We start from the raw sequence: 11,603 nt of genomic DNA on the forward strand, positions 1-11,603 counted from the left end.
AAGCCTCTAGAGGGCGCCATTCTTATTTGATTTGGCGGAAATTTTGTACAACGACTTCGTTAGACTTAGTTAGGTTGCGGAATCAGGTTATAGAATGATTCCGCAACCTAACTAACCTAGGTTAAGTTAGGTTGCAAAGAGGGTGCAGATATTAATCCGCCCATGCCACTATGGACATACACCTATGCCAGTAATCGGCTTGTTGTGCGATCTAAAAAGAAAATTTTAAGATAGGAATTCCATGCTACTTACAAAATCCTTAATTGTTCTCAATACCACTCCCCTAAGTTGGTTCATGTCTGGTATTGTGTCTCTACCTAAGTGCCGGTATCGGTTAGACGCCATAGGATTTTCGCCGTCCTACCGACCGTTTCACTGTTCCACAATGTAGCATGCGCATTCGTAGCCCACTCCCTCAACACATGTCAGGCGTCAGGCCACTAAATTTCTTTGTGCCATTTTCCTCACTAGAAACAGAGTTCTATTGGGTTGCCCAAAAAGTAATTGCGGATTTTTTAAAATAAAGTAAATGCATTTTTAATAAAACTTAGAATAAACTTTAATCAAATATACTTTTTTTTACACTTTTTTTTCTAAAGCAAACTAAAAGTCACAGCTGATAACTGACAGAAGAAAGAATGCAATTACAGAGTCACAAGCTGTGAAAAAATTTGTCAACGCCGACTATATGAAAAATCCGCAATTACTTTTTGGGCAATACTTTTTCACCTATTTTCCTCCAGCGTTTCGCCGACGTCTTTTTTATATGGAGTTTGACAGCATTCCGCCTGAAATGCTGAACAGAATACTCAGCTTAAAGGGCTAAACAGAATGAACAGGTGACGAAGAAAAATGCGAACACATTCTGTAGAAGTGGTACTGAGTTCTGTTAGCAAAATAGTAGCGGCATGTGGCTGCGCCAATGCAAATTTCATTTCAGTTCATTGCCAATGTAATTAAATGCTCATGAAATGGACACCAATCAACTCTGTTTCAATGATGTTGTCTTTATTGGGTGTTGTTGTTTGACTTTGGATCGCGTTCGAGCGAAGAGTAGAGTCCCTCGGATTTCGCATTAATTTAATAGGTATTTTCACTGCGAATGAAGTCAGTACTAGGCTTAAAGCAGGAGTTGTGAGTATGAATGTGCGTTTGCAAGGCGGATTAAACAAGGTGGTCTCACGCGAACAGCTGTTAACAGCCGGCCAGGTTTGACGGTATTAAGATGTCAGATTTTTGTTTGCATTCTCTTTGTTGTGTACACACATGTACACAAATTTCTTTGTGTGTGTTGGCAAAACGTCCATCAGCTTGATGGCGAGATGGCGGATTGCACCCTATGATTTGTGCTTGTTGTAGAAATGAGACCACCTTTAATTGTTTCGCCTGGGAAAATAGATGATCGAGCCATTAAATCTTGACTTAAACCATCTTGATTTGAGATAATCTCCAAAACCCGTTTTCACTACGATTTATGCGGTTTTTATTTGTCAAGAGTGAGGTTTTTGACAGCGTTTTTATTGTGATTAGCATTTTTATTATTGTGTTCAGCAATAAAATTTGTGAAACGATTTTATCAAATTACTACTAAATGTTATAATTTCAATTGTCAGATGTTAAGAAAAAGTGCTACTAAAAAATTCCCATAATAACCGGTATTCAATGCAAACGCAGTGTTGCATTTGAATTTGGAAGGAGATTTGTGGCAAATCTCCTCAAATAAGTAGATTTGCTCACTTTAAAAATGTATGGGAAACCTCGTTGCAAAACACGAGATTTCCGAAATCTCGTCGTAAACCGAAATTTGCTCCAAGTGGAAACATGATTTTAAAGAGCAGTGTAATCGGGGTTATAGAGTCTAAACCCAATGAAGAGTCAGGAGTCAGCACATCAATTAATTTACATACATTTCTTAGGTTGAGAGTTTCAAACTTCAGTTTTGAAAAATGGCAATGTGATCGAACGTCTATCAATATATTTTTCGGCATACATGGAAAAGGCTTGTACATTCCAGGTGCTGATGGTCAAATAATGGTCCTCAAACTGTTTGCGGAACCGTAATCTTTAGGCGAATTTGTGGTTAATTTTATTTGTATGAAATTTAATTATGTGTGAAAATATTGAAAATTTCAAATTAAAGAGAACAATTTTTTGTTCTTACTTTGCTATACAAAAAAAAATTTAAAAAAATAAAAAATTCGTAAAAAATTTTACCGACATTTGATGAAAGATTCGTAAAAACGCAGTGATTCAAAAAATATTTTGTTGAGGTTGGAAATATAGGCTAAATGTTGTGAAATGTAAACTAACCCTGATACATAATCATAAAATATTCTCAAAATTTTCATTTTCTTTATCGTTTGTAAATAAACATTAATTTATTACTGAACAAAATAGCATCTTTCAACTTAAACAAAAACACACCAAAACATAAATCCTCTCTCAAATACGCCTTGTTTACTTTTAATTTTTTTTTAAAAATTGAACATTTCTAAGCAAAATTAAAATTACACAAACAAAAAGAAATGACAAATCTTTTTTGTCAAACTCATCTCAAACAAAAAATTTATGTTTTAATGATATGTTAATGAAAATGCATTTGTTGAACTGACTTTGCAAAGCAGATTAAAAGGAATCGATTTGTCAATGAACAGAAGGAACCATGCAAAGAAAAATGATATATATATATATATTTATGTCTTAAGTAGACAATATATAAGTATATTATAAAAAATTATATATTTATGAATGAATAAAACAAAAATAAAAAAAAAAAAACTTAATAAAAAAATTAACATTTTTAAAAGTCTTATTATTGTTTAAAAGGCTAAGTATAATAAGCCTATGAATGTTTAAAACCATAACATGAAAATTATAGTTTTCAACTTTCACTTCCTAAAGCATCCGTTTTGTTGCCTTCGTTGTACGATTATGAAAGCAAACATTTGCAAATTTTGTAAATCTGCCCATGAACATTCCATTAAGGAACAGCGGCTATACTACTCTCATATCAATGAGTGCTGTCCTATAGAAGTAAAGGGTGATTTTTTTGAGGTTAGGATTTTCATGCATTAGTATTTGACAGATCGCGTGGGATTTCAGACATGGTGTCAAAGAGAAAGATGCTCAGTATGCTTTGACATTTCATCATGAATAGACTTACTAACGAGCAACGCTTGCAAATCATTGAATTTTATTACCAAAATCAGTGTTCGGTTCGAAATGTGTTCATTCACCGTAACGTTGCGTCCAACAGCATCTTTGAAAAAATACGGTCCAATGATTCCACCAGCGTACAAACCACACCAAACAGTGCATTTTTCGGGATGCATGGGCAGTTCTTGAACGGCTTCTGGTTGCTCTTCACTCCAAATGCGGCAATTTTGCTTATTTACGTAGCCATTCAACCAGAAATGAGCCTCATCGCTGAACAAAATTTGTCAAAATTTGAACACATTTCGAACCGAACACTGATTTTGGTAATAAAATTCAATGATTTGCAAGCGTTGCTCGTTAATAAGTCTATTCATGATGAAATGTCAAAGCATACTGAGCATCTTTCTCTTTGACACCATGTCTGAAATCCCACGTGATCTGTCAAATACTAATGCATGAAAATCCTAACCTCAAAAAAATCACCCTTTATAAGCTCAATGATAAGGGGCCTGCTTTTTAAAGCCGAGTCCGAACGGCGTGTCGCAGTGCGACATCTCTTTGGGAAAAAGTTTCTACATGGCTTCTATGAATGGCAGATGATCTCACAAATGTTGCCAGCATTGGGAGGGAAAACCACCGCTGAAAAATTTTCTCTATGTTCATGCCAGGATTCGAACCGAGGCCATCAGTGACATAGGCGGAAATGCTTAACTCTGCGCTACGGTGGCAGTGATATTTAATCTAATCTTAGTCCACCCTACCAAAGACCATGACTAGCACCCATCAACGATTCCCTCCTGCCTAGCTCGTCAGTCCCCTTATTCCCAACAACTCCTCGAGCCTAAAACAAGTAAAAAATCATTAAGTTCGGCCTGGTCGAACTTTGGATACCCAGCACCTCGGGTATATATGTAAACCCCCTTTCGTCACACAATACGGTGAAAATTGGATAAATTAAGCACCCAAATTCGGCACGGACATTGAGTGGTCTAATATATATATTGGGTTGCCCAAAAAGTAATTGCGGATTTTTCATATAGTCGGCATTGACAAATTTTTTCACCGCTTGTGACTCTGTAATTGCATTCTTTCTTCTGTCAGTTATCAGCTGTTACTTTTAGCTTGCTTTAGAAAAAAAGTGTAAAAAAAGGATATTTGATTAAAGTTCATTCTTAGTTTTATTAAAAATGCATTTACCTTCTTTTAAAAAATCCGCAATTACTTTTTGGGCAAACAATATGTCCCTATTCAATTTTGTAGAACCAAATATTGGTCTTTTTTTTCAGCTAGATCCAAATATAAACCGATATGAACCATATTAAGGTCGGATATCGGGAGGCACAGAAAAGCTAGCTTTTTCAAATTTCAGCGAAATCGGTTAAAATATAAAGCCTTTATGGGCTTTAGACCTTTTATCGGCAGATCGGTCTATATGGCAGCTACATCTAAATATAGTCCGATCAGAATCATATTTAGGTCAGATGTCAGGAGGCTAAAAATAACTCACTATTTCAAATTTCAGCAAAAGCGGATAAAAAATAAAATTTTTATGGGCTTTAGACCCTTTATCGGAAGATCGGTCTATATGGCAGGTATATCTAAATATAGTCCGATTTGAACCATATTTAGGCCGGATGTTGAGAGGCCTTTACCTACTCACTGTTCCAAATTTCAGCAAAATCGGTTAAAAAATTAAGCATTTATGGGCATTGGACCCTTTATCGGGATATCGGTCTATATGACAGCTATATCTAAATATAGTTCGATCTGTCCCAAATTTTGGACGGATATTGGGAGGCTTAACATTACTCTCTGTTCCAAATTTCAACAAAATCGTTTAAAAATTAAAGCATTTATGGGCATTAGACCCTTTATCGGGATATCGGTCTATATGGCAGCTGTATCTAAATATAGTCCGATGTAAAACATATTTAGGTCAAATGTCAGGAGGCTAAAAATAACTCACCATTTCAAATTTCAGCAAAAGCGGATAAAAAATAAAATTTTTATGGGCCTCAGACCCTTTGTCGGGAGATCGGTCTATATGGCAGCTATATCTAAATAAAGGCCGATCTGAACCATATTTGAGTCGGATGTTGGGAGGCCCAAAACTATTCACCGTTTCAAATTTCAGCGAAATCAGATAAAAAATAAAGTTTTTATGGGCCTCAGACCCTTTATCGGTAGATCGGTCTGTATGGCAGCTATATCTAAATATAGTCCAATCTGAACCATATTTTGGTCAGATGTCGGTAGGCTTCAAATAACCCACTGTTTCAAATTTCAGCGAAATCGGATAAAAAATAAAGCAATAATGGGCATTAGGCCCCATATCGGTCTATTTGGCAGCTATATCTAAATATAGTCCGATCTAAAACATATTTAGGTCAGATGTCGGTAGGCTTAAAATAACCCACTGTTTTCAATTTCAGCGAAATCAGATAAAAAAATAAAGTATTTATGGGAATTAGACCCTTTATTGGCAGATCGGTCTATATGATAGCTATATCTAAATATAGTCCGATCTGTCCCATATTTGGGTCGGATATTGGAAGGCTTAACACTACTCTCTGTTTCAAATGTCAGCAAAATCGGATAAAAAATAATGCTTTTATGGGCATTAGACCTTTTATCGGGAGATCGGTCTATATGGCAGGTATATCTAAATATAGTCCGATCTGTCCAATATTTGGGTCGGATATTGGGAGGCTTAAAACTTCTCTCTTTTCCAAATATCAGCGATATCGGATAACAAATAATGCTTTTATGGGCTTCAGACCCTTTATCGGCAGATCGGTGTATATGGCTGCTATATCTAAATATAGTCCGATCTAAGCCATATTTGGGTCAGATGTCGGTAGGCTTAAAATAACCCACTGCTTTAAATTTCAGCGAAATCGGATAAAAAATAAAGCATTTATGGGCATTAGACCCTTTATCGGCAGATCGGTCTATATAGCAGCTACATTCAAATATTGTCCGTTCAAGAACTTAACCACCGTACATCAAAATGATGTATCTGTGCCAAATTTCAGCTCAATATCTCAATTTTTGAAGGCTGTAGGGTGATTACAACAGACAGACAGAGAGACGAACACACACGGACATCGTTCAATCGTCTTAGAATTTTACGACGATCCGAAATATATATACTTTGTAGGATCGGAAATTGATATTTCGATGTGTTGCAAATGGAATGACTAAATGAATATACCACCTATCCTACGGTGGTGGGTATAAAAAGTCTGATAGCATTCCTTATAATTGTACGATGCTCTCCGCATCTTCTAATCAGTTTCAACCTCTAATGGCTAGACACAAAAAGAGTGATAATCCGATCCAGCAAATCTCCTCCCTTACCTCTCTGGTTAAGAATCATACTCGGACAATTGGCCTCCGTATAGAACGTATTCTCCACCTCATCCTGAAAAAGTCATCTGTTCTCTGCAAGCTAATACTATCTTATAGTTCCCGATGTCTGGAAAATGGGCAGAGTGATCCCGCTACTGAAGCCTGGTAAAGACCCGAGTTTGGGGGAGTCGTACAGACCGATCTCCCTTCTCTCACCAGTGGCTAAGACGCTTGAGGCATTACTCCTCCCGAGCCTCGTAGGAGAATTTCCATTCGCCGAGCATCAACACGGATTTCGGAGACTGCACAGCACAACAACAGCTTTGCATGCCATCACCACACACTTTTGCCGTGGCTTCAATCAACCCAGGCCATGTGATAGGACGGTCCTCGTGGCATTGGACCTATCGAAGGCATTCGACACGGTCAGCCATGCCAAATTATTTGAGGACATCGCCAACACGTCCCTCCAGCCAGGCCTTAAACGTTGGGTCGCGAATTATCTGTGTGGCCGCCAGTCATTTGTGGAATTTAGGGATAAGAAGTCAAAACACCGTAGAGTGAAACAGGGAGTTCCCCAAGGCGGGGTGATATCTCCGGCTCTGTTTAACCTCTACCTATCCTCCATCCCACCTCCTCCAGACGGCATAGAGATCGTATCATATGCGGACGACTGTACGATCTTGGCATCAGGCCCCCCACCCATTGATGACATCTGCGATAGGTTGAACGTCTACCTCAACGAGCTTGCCTCATATTTCGCTGCAAGAAATCTGAAGATATCCGCCACCAAATCTTCAGCCACACTGTTCACTACAAATACGCGTGAGGTGAATTCTGAGCTGACTGTGATGGTCGATGGAGAATTGATTCCGACCATCAAGTGTCCCAAAATACTTGGCGTCACATTTGACAGCTCCTACACTTTCTCCCCACATGCCACAGCAATCTGCAATAAAGTCAAAAGTAGAAACAAGGTCCTCAAGTCACTCGCTGGCAGCACTTGGGGTGCAGACAAAGAAACCTTGTTGACCACGTACAAAGCAATTGGCCGGTCTGTGGTAAGTTATGCAGCGCCAGTGTGGTCACGTCAGCTTTGTGACACGCAGTGGAATAATATTCAGATCTGTCAGAATGCCGCCCTCCGAACTGCGACGGGCTGCCTCCTTAGTTCTCATGTGGACCACCTTCACCAGGAGACAAAGATCCTACCAGTGCGAAGACATAACTACATGCTGTCTAAGCAATACCTTTTGGGCTGTTATCGCAGAAATCATCCAAATCATCATCTTGTGGATAGATACCCACCGCCCAGAAGCCTTAAGGTAGATCTACATGATCTAGAGCGTGAGGTCCAGCGTTACAAGAGAGAACCTCTAGATCAAGCGGCATATCAAGCGGGTCTGAACAACATTCATGCAGGCACGGTAGCAGACGCGTTAACTGGCTACCGGGTGTAGTCCTTGGAGAACGACCGACACCAATTGCACCCGAAGAAATCGACCTCCCCCGGCAAACCAGAGTGATTCTGGCTCAATTACGTTCCGGCAGATGCAGCCGCCTCAATTCCCACAGAGCTACGATTGATGCCGACGTGCAAGATGTATGTCCCGACTGTAACCAGGGACCGCACGATACACGTCACCTGTTTAACTGCCCGGCCAGACCCACTCGACTCAGACCCAGATCCCTGTGGACGCACCCCATCTTAGTCGCGGAGTTCCTGGGTCTTGACACTCAACAGAATCAAGCAGACGAAAGATAGTACACAATAAACTGCTACAACAACAACAACATCAGCAAAGCCTTTCTGGGGGTTTTGTACAAGCCCATTGACCATTGAGCACCTGGGCAGCGAAGATAATGGCCTTCTGCGCAGACACGGTCACGATGCTGCAAATCAAGAGACAAAACTAAACAGCAACTCTGAACTTCACAGCTGCGACGACTACAACGTCATACGAAGAACTGAGTCGGAAATTATCGTGGGGGCATTGCATACAACATCCACCTATCAGTGCAATACAGAACGATCCAGCCTTACCAGTTTCCTCCTGCCGGTCGATAGCCCTTATGTTGGAAAATTGCTGGTAGGCCTCATTATCATGGAAGATTTCAACGCTCACCGAGAGTGCACGGCACACATAACATGTGGAACACCAGAGAGGTATCTACCTGGCGGAACGTATAGATAGCTCCCCGTTCTGTGCCATAAACGAAGATGCCCAAAACCAGAATTGTGGCAAATTTGTCTAGCTGACCTGATATTACGGTAGTAAGAGTAAATCTGTACTTATTGAAGAGATTGACAGATTGGTCCAAATATAGTCCGATCGAAGGCTAGGGTCCCGATGGAATATCGTTGCTGGTGCTCAAGTAATTGGGTAAAGTAGGATTTAAACACTTGACGGATGTCCTAAATCTGTCCATATACACCCAAACATATGGTAGGTAGGTCGTGTGGTTCCTATTCTAAAGCCGGGTAAACCTGCAGACCAAGACGAGCCATACAGGCCTTTCTCTTTTGTCCCTGGTAAGGCTGCGCAGTAGAGCTATTTTGACTCGACTCAAATTCCGCGTACACAATTTTTCTTGAGCTGCCATCGAGAAAATAACGCAAATTTCCGACTCACTGGGCTGGCCCTCCTTCTTGAAACAAGAAGAAGAATGTCTGGATGTTTAAGAAGGCAGTCCAACAACGCCTCACAGTTTCGCTAATACAAAGCGGGTCTACGGATATCCACCAAGATGCAGTAACTAGTGCGACCATATCATACCGACTGAATATAGTATCATAGTATTGGTGGACACCCACCTCCCATTGCTGATGGCGAGAAAAACCTATGGAGGACCATAACTTTTCTGGCCTAACTGAGATCCGAATGGTGTAACAGACTGAACTCGTATTGTTCAAGGTTAGACGATACCACTACAGATATCTGCCCCGAGAAAGGTACTACATCCGATGACACCAATCACATAATATTTAGATGCCCATCACATGAAATTACATCTGCATTCACAAGTTTGACAGTTATGTTATTAAATTAAATAAGACTTGACAAGAGCCAAGGCTCAGCCAGTAATTCCAAAGTCTCAGTTTGACCTTGTCTAGATTGCTTCATTTTTCATAGTACTTCTATGGTGTTTCGGGTCCTTAGAAATCACCATGCGGAACATGAAGAAATGCTTCAAGCCCCCAATCTATGCTCCCCATCAAGAAGTAAACAATTTGAAACATTTCATATTACAGTTCCTAATGAATTTCACCACAATTATCTACGTAAATATGTTAAATATATATTTGAACGTTACAATCTTACCCTGGAAAATGCACACAAGTATTTTTTAAATCTTTGTAAAAAGTCGTTTAACAACTGTTGAATGAAATAAGAGCAAATTTTGAATGTTTTTTTTTTGGTTTGATTGGCAATGCTATTTCAACAATCATTCACCTTGAACTAATAACACGGTAAATCGTTTAAGACGCTATTACACGGCATGTAGATGTCTTATGATAAGTCACTTTTTGTATTCACATGTAATTGAAAATGTTTTTCAAAATTATCAATTTACATAACATTCATCATTTTTTCTTTCACACCTTTATGTTATTTTTGTATGACATAACCTAAAAATTTGTGCAAAAGCTGATATTTTTAAGCTGTGAGAGAGCTGGTTATATCATAAATTTGTGAAAACAATTTAAATTTGGGTTGCTTTCGTCCGACTGACAACGAAAACAGCTGATTTCTTAAGTCAGAAGGAATAGAGCACGCTCTTATCGAAAAAATTTACATGTGCTATTTTGAAAAGTGATTTTCATATGTTGGTTTCGTTTGTATCACACGATGTGTACAACTCAACATGTGCCAAATTTGACATGTCATAGGACAACTACATGCCGTGTAATAGAGCCTTTAGATGAAACGACACAAACAGGCGTCACAATGCATGCATACTTGTAATCTTTCAATATATTGGGTTGCCCAAAAAGTAATTGCGGATTTTTCATATAGTCGGCGTTGACAAATTTTTTCACAGCTTGTGACTCTGTAATTGCATTCTTTCTTCTGTCAGTTATCAGCTGTTACTTTTAGCTTGCTTTAGAAAAAAAGTGTAAAAAAGTATATTTGATTAAAGTTCATTCTAAGTTTTATTAAAAATGCATTTACTTTCTTTTAAAAAATCCGCAATTACTATTTGGGCAACCCAATAACTTTCACCATATCACCTACGCCTATAAACGTCTTGGTTAGGGTCCTGGCGAGACAGCTGTATCCAAATATGGTCCAGTCTGGACGATGTTCGACGCAAAGGTGAAGAGGTCTATCAAAACGCACTGTTTCAAATTTCATCAAAATCGGATGAAAAATGCTCCTTTTATGGGCCCAATAGTCTATATCGGGAGATCGGTCTATCTGGCAGCTATTGTATATCCAAATATGGTCCGATCTGGACGATGTTCGACACAAAGGTGCAGAGGTCTGTCAAAAGGCACTGTTTCAAATTTCATCAAAATAGGATACAAAATGCTCCTTTTATGGGCTCAATACTCTATATCGGGAAATCGGCCTATCTGGCAGCTATATCCAAATACGGTCCAATCTGGACGATATTCTGCAAAACGGTTTAGAGGGGTACCAAAACACGCTGTGCCAAATTTCATCGATCATCGTTACGATTTGGACCACATTTGACAGGAATGGGTAGGAGTCTACCGGAATACATTGTGCCAAATTTCATCGTCGAGTAATAAATGGATCTTTTATGGCCTCCATACCATATTTCGGGAGATTGGGTGGTCGTTTATAGCCTATTATAGTCCGATCTGAACAGCACTTCACAGAAATCGGACGGGGTCTGCTAGAACTCACTGTGCCAAATTTCATAGAAATCAGATGAAAAATTTCAAATTTATTGCCTCAAGGCTTAAAGTCTGGAGATCGGTCTATATAGCGGCTATATATAACTAAAATTCGATTTTATGAAATCAGAAGATCAGGTTTATTTACAAAGAATACGAAAGCATCAAAAATTTTTTGCAAAATGTTTTTATACCCAAGATATGTGCAGCATTATGAAGCCCTGTTTTT

Source organism: Stomoxys calcitrans, chromosome 1 (assembly GCF_963082655.1).
Source record: "Stomoxys calcitrans chromosome 1, idStoCalc2.1, whole genome shotgun sequence".
Classification (NCBI taxonomy): domain Eukaryota; kingdom Metazoa; phylum Arthropoda; class Insecta; order Diptera; family Muscidae; genus Stomoxys; species Stomoxys calcitrans.